We start from the raw sequence: 8,704 nt of genomic DNA, 5'->3' as shown, positions 1-8,704 counted from the left end.
AATAACCCCAGAAGCATGCAGAACTCTAGTAGGCAGCTGCCTTTGATGCATATATAGCAATAGGTACCAGCTGACAAGGAGTTATTGGCTCCTAAAATACTCATGGATTAAGAAGACAGGAAAGGAGGTAAGCTAGAAGTCCTAGCCAATAGATATGCATGACAGAGGTTGGAAAAGGAAGAAGATTCATATTTTTTAAGTGGGGGTTTTTGTTACATGGCTGTCACGTTACAATTTATGAAGCTAGACCTGCTAGATTATTTCCCCTCTACACAATACAGAAGAGCTCAGCACTTATCACAGCGTGACCAAGTGCCAAAGAGTAGGGAAGAAGCACATTGCAGCCACACTGATTCTCCATTCCAGTCATACCCATGTTTTGGCAGCCCCTGTAGCTAAGAATCACAAAAGTAGAAATTTCACTTCTAATTGAAATATTTCTCTTGCATTAAAAGGCAAAGAAACTGGATGAAGTCTGCTCACACATCATAAAGTTGTGTACATCCAAGATGACCTTCCTATTTCGTAGAGTTTGGGGTCAATTTGAACTAGCAATCTAAAAGGGAAACTTTCCATAACCTATTGCCAGCTACTTGAATCAGTGACTTCCAAAATGTGGGCCACAGACAGCTGGTTGGTCATGTGTGGCTGGCACTCCTCCATTCTCATTGCTATTTCAGCCTGAGCCTTACTAAAAATATACCAAATCATTTCCTAATATTGCATTCTCATGTGATCACTAGCTAGCATTGAAATGGGGATGTAAGAAACCCAAAGATGAGAGGTGGAAGAGTGGTGCTTCACACATCAGGAGATGGTAAAGGGAGGTATGGATGACTTCAGGAGAACGTGAGATGCAAAATCAGGCTCCCACTTAAGAAAGCAAAGAGATAATGCAAAACAACGGGATGTACTGGAAAAGTGTATCCCTTCAGTTAAGGCTGATGAGAAGTATGTAGAGTGTTTTTATGATTTGGTGAGGCATTTATGTTTTCTTCTGTCTGTATCTGTGGCCTCCTCTTATTCCTGGACATACACTGATACTCTGTACCAAGGACTGTGATTCTGCTCAGCTACCAGGGGGAGTCCTGGGCCCCAGAAGCATGGTCAGACAGACACCCAGTGGTACAGAGACACCTTCAGGACATGCAAGCAGACCTCTGTGCCATCTAAGTAGTTTACCAATGCCATTTGGGCGCCCTAGCTTGTGCCAGAGCAAGGTGCCTTTTGTTTGTAGTTAAAACCATAGAGCAGCCTGCCAGTGTCCCAGAAAATGACCCAGACATTTCTGACTCCTTCTGGTCTCAGGCTGCATGTGGGGTGCAATGTGGTGCAGCCATCTCAAGAAATAGGTGGATCAATACAGATCTGTAGGTCTCTCTTATCACCAAAAAAAAAGAGAAAATGGAAAAGCAGGCCTGAGTAGTTTTCATAACAGCATAAGGGATTCCAGGGGGAGCAGGGGGAGGGGGAGTATAGGAGTGTGTAAATCTGTTAAAATAATTTTAGAAAAAAGGATATGAACTAGACAAGACTCAGTTTATGTTCCTCACTTAGATTTGCTCTCCTTGACAAAAATAGGTGGCTGTGCTCTGAAGTCCCAGGGAGCCTGGAGTCTTACTCAGGCAGTCCATTCGGAGCAGTACACCAAAATGCAGGCCTTAATACCCTGCAGATCCTTGATGGTGTATTCCAGAAAGGACAGGATCCTTTGGAAGGCTGCACAGTGATATCACCCACCTCCACATTGAGAAGGATCTGGGAGCCTGTTCCAAGAAGATCTGGGGCTGCAGGCAGGACAAATAAAGCTCTCACATGCTTTTCAGCCAGGCAGCTGCATGCAGTTCAGCAGGAAACTCTTTGTACTATGTGACCAGGTCACAGACATAAACAAAAGGGCACTGAGAGACTCAGTCAACAGCCGGTTCTCATGTCCCTCTGTGTCATACTCATGTCTCTAAAAATCAAACGCTCTTAAGAGGAATTTGACATCATACATGCATGCTGTAACACTTGCTATAAAAGAAACAGTAAAACATTCAAAAAAGTCACGCAGCTCCAGAAGTTTTACTGCTACTAAAACAACAGCTGAAGACTACGTTTCCAGCAAGCAGCAGACTGGATTTTAACCATGCTGCTTATACTACTCCCCCTGAAATTTCTCTTAAAGAAAATCCAGGAGAAGAGCTGAACTAGCCTTTTCCTTTTAAGAGAAAGAAACTGAAGAAAAAAGGTAAGGTTGAACAGTCACATGAAAGAAGTGAGGAAATGCCACTTCTGGAAAGGATTTGACTTACCATACTGGATTTAGCTATTCAACTGTTGTTGAAAAACACAGGTCATTGAATCCTCATAAGGGTCTGAGAACATTGGAAAGCAGGAAGATTCCCTGTTAAATGACAACAATGTTCTGTGCAGAGCATGGGAGCAGGGTCTCAGAAACCATGATGTCCAGCATTACGGCTCATTTGCCTTCACAGCACAACAATGAAGGGAAGGAAACAGACTGGAAGAACATAGCTTGGAAGAGTCTGTTAAAGGCATTATAAAATATGTTGCTGTAAGACTGCAGTTCAATTTATCCAGGTTCGTATTTCATTCTTGCAGGAATTCTTGTCTTCACCATAGAATGCATCACCATGAAAAATTTTGTGGATTCTAATAACAGCACCCTTTAAATAAATGATGGGTTTTTTCTTCCTTGACTAAGGAAAGGAAATGATTTTGGGTCCCTGTTCTTCTAATTTCAATGACAGAGTAGTAAGGCAACAGCTCCTCTAGTACAACACACAATTTTTTCTCTAGTACAACATCTATTTTTCCTCTGTTGCAGTAAGAAGAATAGCATCCTCTTCCTCCTCCTTGCTGTTGGAGACCTGCACAATTTAGGACATCTTCCCAAGAAAATAAGGGGAAGAATAATGGCAAATTTGGCTGGCTGAGTCAGCAACATCTGTTAGAGCAAGCCTACACAGTGCTCCAACGCAGAGGTAGGAGAATTTCTTTCTACCACATCCCTCTGGGGAATGAGCTGCAGAGACCATCCATATAAAAACACCCTCTTGCAGGTGGAATTGCAACCCATCTTTGTGGTCAAAGCATAGGTCTAAAATCTGACAGAAATTCTGGTTGTGTGGAAAAGGACCTAAGTCTGTCATCTGATTGTCTTCTTGCTGTTGGAATCAGCTTCTATTTCGTAGCCTCAGAAACAGAGAAAACAAAGTGCTACCTAGGTCAGGAGGTGGCTGGGGAAAGGAAGCAGTCCAGTCATCGTGATGAAGCATAGCACCATTGCTTGTGCTATGGGGGAAAAAGAAGAGGACCGCGTGCTCAAGTGGCTGCTCTCCATCTTTTCCTGTGGTCAGATTCAAACCAGGGTGGTTTCCTTCTGCAAGGAAGAAGCCTGCAGTATACTGCTTCAGTGGGAAAACTATTCTCTGAGTCTGTAAATTACCTGGTGTCTGTCCTGAACGGGCAGAAAGTTTTTCTGGACACCCATGCCCTGGCTGTGTACGAAATGGCCTGCTGGATCATGTTATGACAACCGTCAACCCCAAGACAGTTACAGAGCGGTCCTTTCATCAACGGAGGGTCTGAAATTCAGGAAGAACTTCAAGCAACCCGCCTAAGGTTACTGGCTGCCTTCATGTCAGCACCAAGATTGGAATACCAGACTAGCTGGCTTCAAGTCAAAGGTTCAGCCCCACCTATCCTATATATAGATTATTGTATCATATGCTCCCTCTTATTGCTATGCAACTGGGTGTCAGAGCAAAAACACAATTAAAAACTGGTCTTGGGTCTCATTGAACCAGATGTCAGGAATGTTTTTCTCCATTGTGCTTGTCTAAAAGGCAGCCACACTCAGTAATCAACAGTCAAGCTGATTTTTCTAAACAAGCTTTTGACCCTGACTTCTTAGGAATGGGAGTTTGCTGCAATTTTCTCTTTGAAAAATCTTGAATAATTTGATTACAGTAGGAGCTGATTAAGCCTTTTGGTTTCAAAGCCAAGAATTGAATCAAGCTGAGGAAGAGACCCATAAGCATGGCTGTTTCATAGTTAATTGTAACACAGCTTAAGAAAAGGCACCAGTTCTTGCCAGTGAAGCCCAGCATCCTGTGCTCCTACTGCCATCTTCTAGATGTCAGCAAACCCTAAGGAGTGCTCAAAAGCTTTTCTCAAGGCTTGGGATGATAGCACTTCTTTTATACCTGGTCTAATCCTCCCTTACAGTTCTTCAACTTGGTAGTCAAGATTCCCAGTCACTGAAACATTAGCTTTATACACATGAAATTATTCTGCATGACAGCATCTTGAACACATTGACAGTAGTTTATTTCTGATGTGCCCTAAGGCAACATCCTGGCAATAGTAAACCCACAGAAGTTTACCAATGACTTTTCTCAGGCCAGTTTTCTTCATCTTAGGGGCCCTGATCATCCTGATGACAAATAAAGGAAAAATTTGCTCCAGGTTGAAGATTTGGTTTCCAGTCTTTTTCACTTGCCTTATTAACGCCAGTGAGTAGAGAGATAAATTCACCCACTGAAGGGTTCTTCTTTCTCATGTTTTATGCTTTTGATCCATACAAGTACCCAAAAGAAATTGGTTTCCAGCTATTGATTTAGCTCAGTTTCTTCAGAAACATAGCAAGGACTGCCACCACAACCACCTGTGAAGAAACATGGCCTGATGGTATCATACTGCTTTTCTGTTGATATATTTCCCCCTCTCTAATTTTCAGACATATGCCTATTTTAACTGTATGTACACAAATGCAGAACTTGTCTGTTTGGGACTTTACATTACTTTCATTACAAAACTGCGTAAAAAAGACAGCAAATCAATTTCATAGTCAGTGCTCACGCAGCAGGAGACAATTCATACTGACATCTGATACCTGCTGGCTGCTGCTTCCAATTATGCCAGATGCCGGAGAGTGGGACTGTCGAAATAACAGTGTCGATGGTGCAATCAAACTAGTTAAGATTCTGGAAGTGTGTTGTGCTTGGTTCAGTGCATCGTCAAATTCCCACCATAAGCAAAATAGTGACACCTACTCCTTTTTTGTTAACTTCTTAACCAGAAAAGAGATAGCCATTAATTCAATGTAAAGTTGCATCCTTGGATATATAGCTGAATCTTCCCCAAGGCTAAATATTAAAAGATTGGAAGGAATGTGAATGAAAAGTGAAATAAACATGATAAGGACTTACAATAATACATCCTTACTAGATCCTACTACAAGGCTGCATTACAGCCCTCAAGGCAAGATCATGTGTACTGCCTGTCCAGTTCCTTGAAGCACACTAGGGAATTCTCCTTTCATCAGAAAAAAATTGGTGAGCCTGAAATTGGCAGGAATAGTAGGAGAATAATAGGACAGGGTATCACTGAGGTATTAACTGACCAGCACAGACAAAGAGGGCTTCTCTTTTTTTGAGGCAGAAAACAGAAGACAAGTTTGGCTGGATACACAGAGCAGAATAACTATGAAGTCTGCTCTTGTCTCCCTAAAATACTAAAATAGAAGACTATGGTGCTGGCAAAGCAGATCCTTCTTCTGACTTTCATCTCTCAAAAAAGCCAATCAACTGAAACAATTACACATACACACAGAGAAGGAAATTATTGGGCCCACCCCTTCCAATTCCCAGTCTTACACAACAAGATCTTTTGGAAGAGATCTTATTTTCTTTTCTTTTTTCTTTTATTTTCCTTCCAGCAGCCTTCAAACCAAGGCATCCTTCAGTGATTGGCCTCAGAGGTCAAATTTCTCAGCCTCTCCTGAGCAAGTTGCATCATAAATCATCTTGTCCAATGAGATGAGAATGGGAGTACCGGGCATCAGTTTAGCCCAGTCCAAAATGGGACACCACCAACAGTTCCATTTGGCCTTACCTTGTCAATTAGCACAGGGGCAGGCATTCCCCAGGAGGTACTTTTATTTTATTAATAGAAAATTATGTTTTTATTAAATAAAATATTATTAATTATTAAATATTATATTATAAAATTATATTATAAAATATTATAAATTTATTAAATAAAATATTAATAGATAATTATGAGCTACACACCACTGATAGCTCCCCCAAGGTTTAATTGTGCTGCCTGCAGAGCACAGAGGATGTCACTGAAGCAGGGAAGTGGGACTCCCCAGGCTGAGCAAGGAAGTTGTAGCAACTTTCTGCATATGACCACTTCAGCTGAGCAATACAGTCACTATTCATGTGCAAATAGACAAACACCTTCTCATTGGAGGCTTCCAGAAGAGACTGAAATGTCTGTTTTGAGATACCTTTACTTTTCAGGGAGGCATCACCTGATGTACATGATCTCCACAGTCAGTGCACAGTTACCTATTCCATTGGCAGACCAGGAAAGTCTGTGTGTCTGTAGTAAGAGCACCTACAGACAATTCTGAAATGGCCATAACCAAACACTGCATAAAAAAACTTGAATTATTTTGGCTGGTCATAGCCCCAGAAGCGTACTGTTCTGAACTGGACAAAATCTGCTAGATTTATAAGTAGATGGTCACATTAATGCTGTTGGTATATTTGCAGTAATCACAAATGACAAATTATGCTTTTCAAAGTTTTCATGAAAGATTTCTAAATTTACTACATCTGCGCTAATCCTCAATTAATATGATTTTCATATGCCATGGGACCTTTATTAGCAGAACAAATAACTGTCATATTAAATCTAATCTAAATACATTGTTAGGACTCTAATTTAAAAAGTTACTCTTAAATCTTTCAGACAATAAGACCTATGGTTAAATGAATCTCAAATAACATGTCTTTGGCAATAATTTCAAAATGCTTAAAATGCACAAATGCCTCACTCTTAATTATATGTCAGGGTACTTTAACCCAAAAAATGGAGGAAATTCAACAAAACTTCAGCCTCTTAACTCAGGTATCTCCGCCTTCTTCTGAGGAAAATTCAAACACAGAGAATGCACTGAATCTTCAAATTACATCCATTTCTGTTCATTGACTTGGAGGGGATGGTGTACCAAAAGTATTTAATTAATTGTGAATATTAACCACTGTATTAATGGCATGAAGCAGAAGCCATATGTCAGTGCAGAATGTAGCATAAACATTCTGTGAACAATTCACTGCAATGGGATGGAGAACAGCATATTTAGTTTAAATACCTTGACTGAAAAAAAACCTCAAGCACAGTCCAATTAATTACTCACCTAATTACTCTTGTTCTGATAAGTCATTTACTTGCTCCACACTACTATATATTTGAATTTTAGACTTTCTGCTGCTACTAAAATTAGTACTTACTTAGATCTAGTATAAACAGAATTAATTCAAATTCAGGAGATATTCAGCATTTAGCTATATCTTATTTTTAGAGTATTGATCAGTTGCCTGTTTTTTTTTTTCTTTCTCAATTATCTATCACACTGCCTGCAAAATCACAAATTATTTCTTCATAATATTTCCAATCCAAGTGTAACTTAGTCAAAAAATACTTGGGAAAGGGGAGAAGAGGAGGTGATTTCTTTCATGAAAAATGTACATTATGAAGTCTTGTAAGAGAAAATCAAAAATAAAAGGGTTGACTTTTTTTCATAATTTAAAAACCAATGTACACTTGAAAAAATTTCATTTTTAGAACACACAGACATGTAAGGAAACAAAATACAGATATCTACTGTGTTCAGAAGATCCACAGAGAAAACAATTTAAATCAAAAAATGTGAAAAATATTTCTAACTAGACTCCAGCTGCATTAAAGGCTCGTTTTTCCATTCAAAAATTTTCACCATTTTTAGCAGACATTAAAAACATAAAAGGATTTACAACAAATTTCAATCTGGTCCTTGTACTACAACTTTCTTGCCTAGCATCTAGACACTACAGTTCATGTTTTATTACAAAAAAAAAAAAAAAACAAAACAAATGAAACACACACACACAAAGAGACACAAGCATTTACTCCAACAAGATTATCTTATGTCTAAAATTAAATTACAAAGAACAAGAGTAACTACCAATATGTGGATGTATGGAAAAAAGCACAAGGGCTTCAGTAATAAGATCACACACCTAATTTCAGGCTCCAATGCCTTACAGCTTCTGGGAGGCAGGACTTCACTAGCAGGAGTGACCAGAGAAGAAAGATCTAAGACTGGGCTGAAAAATGTTTAAGAACTGTTTGTCTCAGTGTATTTTGTTATTTATGCTCAACCTCTCCCACAGTTATACTGTATAGAGAAGTGATGATGAGGGAGAGGAAGCAAAAGATTTCTTTAAAAAGTTTCTACATCTTTTCAAATCTCAAAAAAAGATGAAATTACATGCAGTTCCTGGGACAGTGTGGACATGCTTCTGTCTGCACACTCAGGAATCCCAATCTCTTATGTACATATTTTCAGAACTCTAAAACACCACTGAACCCAAATTAATTCTGATTAATTGTCCAAAGACTTAATCAATATTAAATGAGCTAACTACGACTAGTTGTCCCTGTGGGACTGTCAGAAGGCTGATAAAGATCACTCAGTTGCAGGTACAAGCCAGCACAGATCCTTACTCTTCCCTAAAGAACAATTTACTTTGACACTAAACCTCAAATTGCCACTGATGGATAACATGCTAAACATACCTACCTTAATCTCTACAAGAATCATAAAATATTTACCTTCACAATATTGGCTGAAGGAGCATAG

This window comes from Pseudopodoces humilis, chromosome 3, assembly GCF_049639895.1.
Source record: "Pseudopodoces humilis isolate 2021_Gansu_Grassland_sample_001 chromosome 3, ASM4963989v1, whole genome shotgun sequence".
NCBI lineage: Eukaryota > Metazoa > Chordata > Aves > Passeriformes > Paridae > Pseudopodoces > Pseudopodoces humilis.
This window is presented reverse-complemented; position numbering follows the sequence as displayed.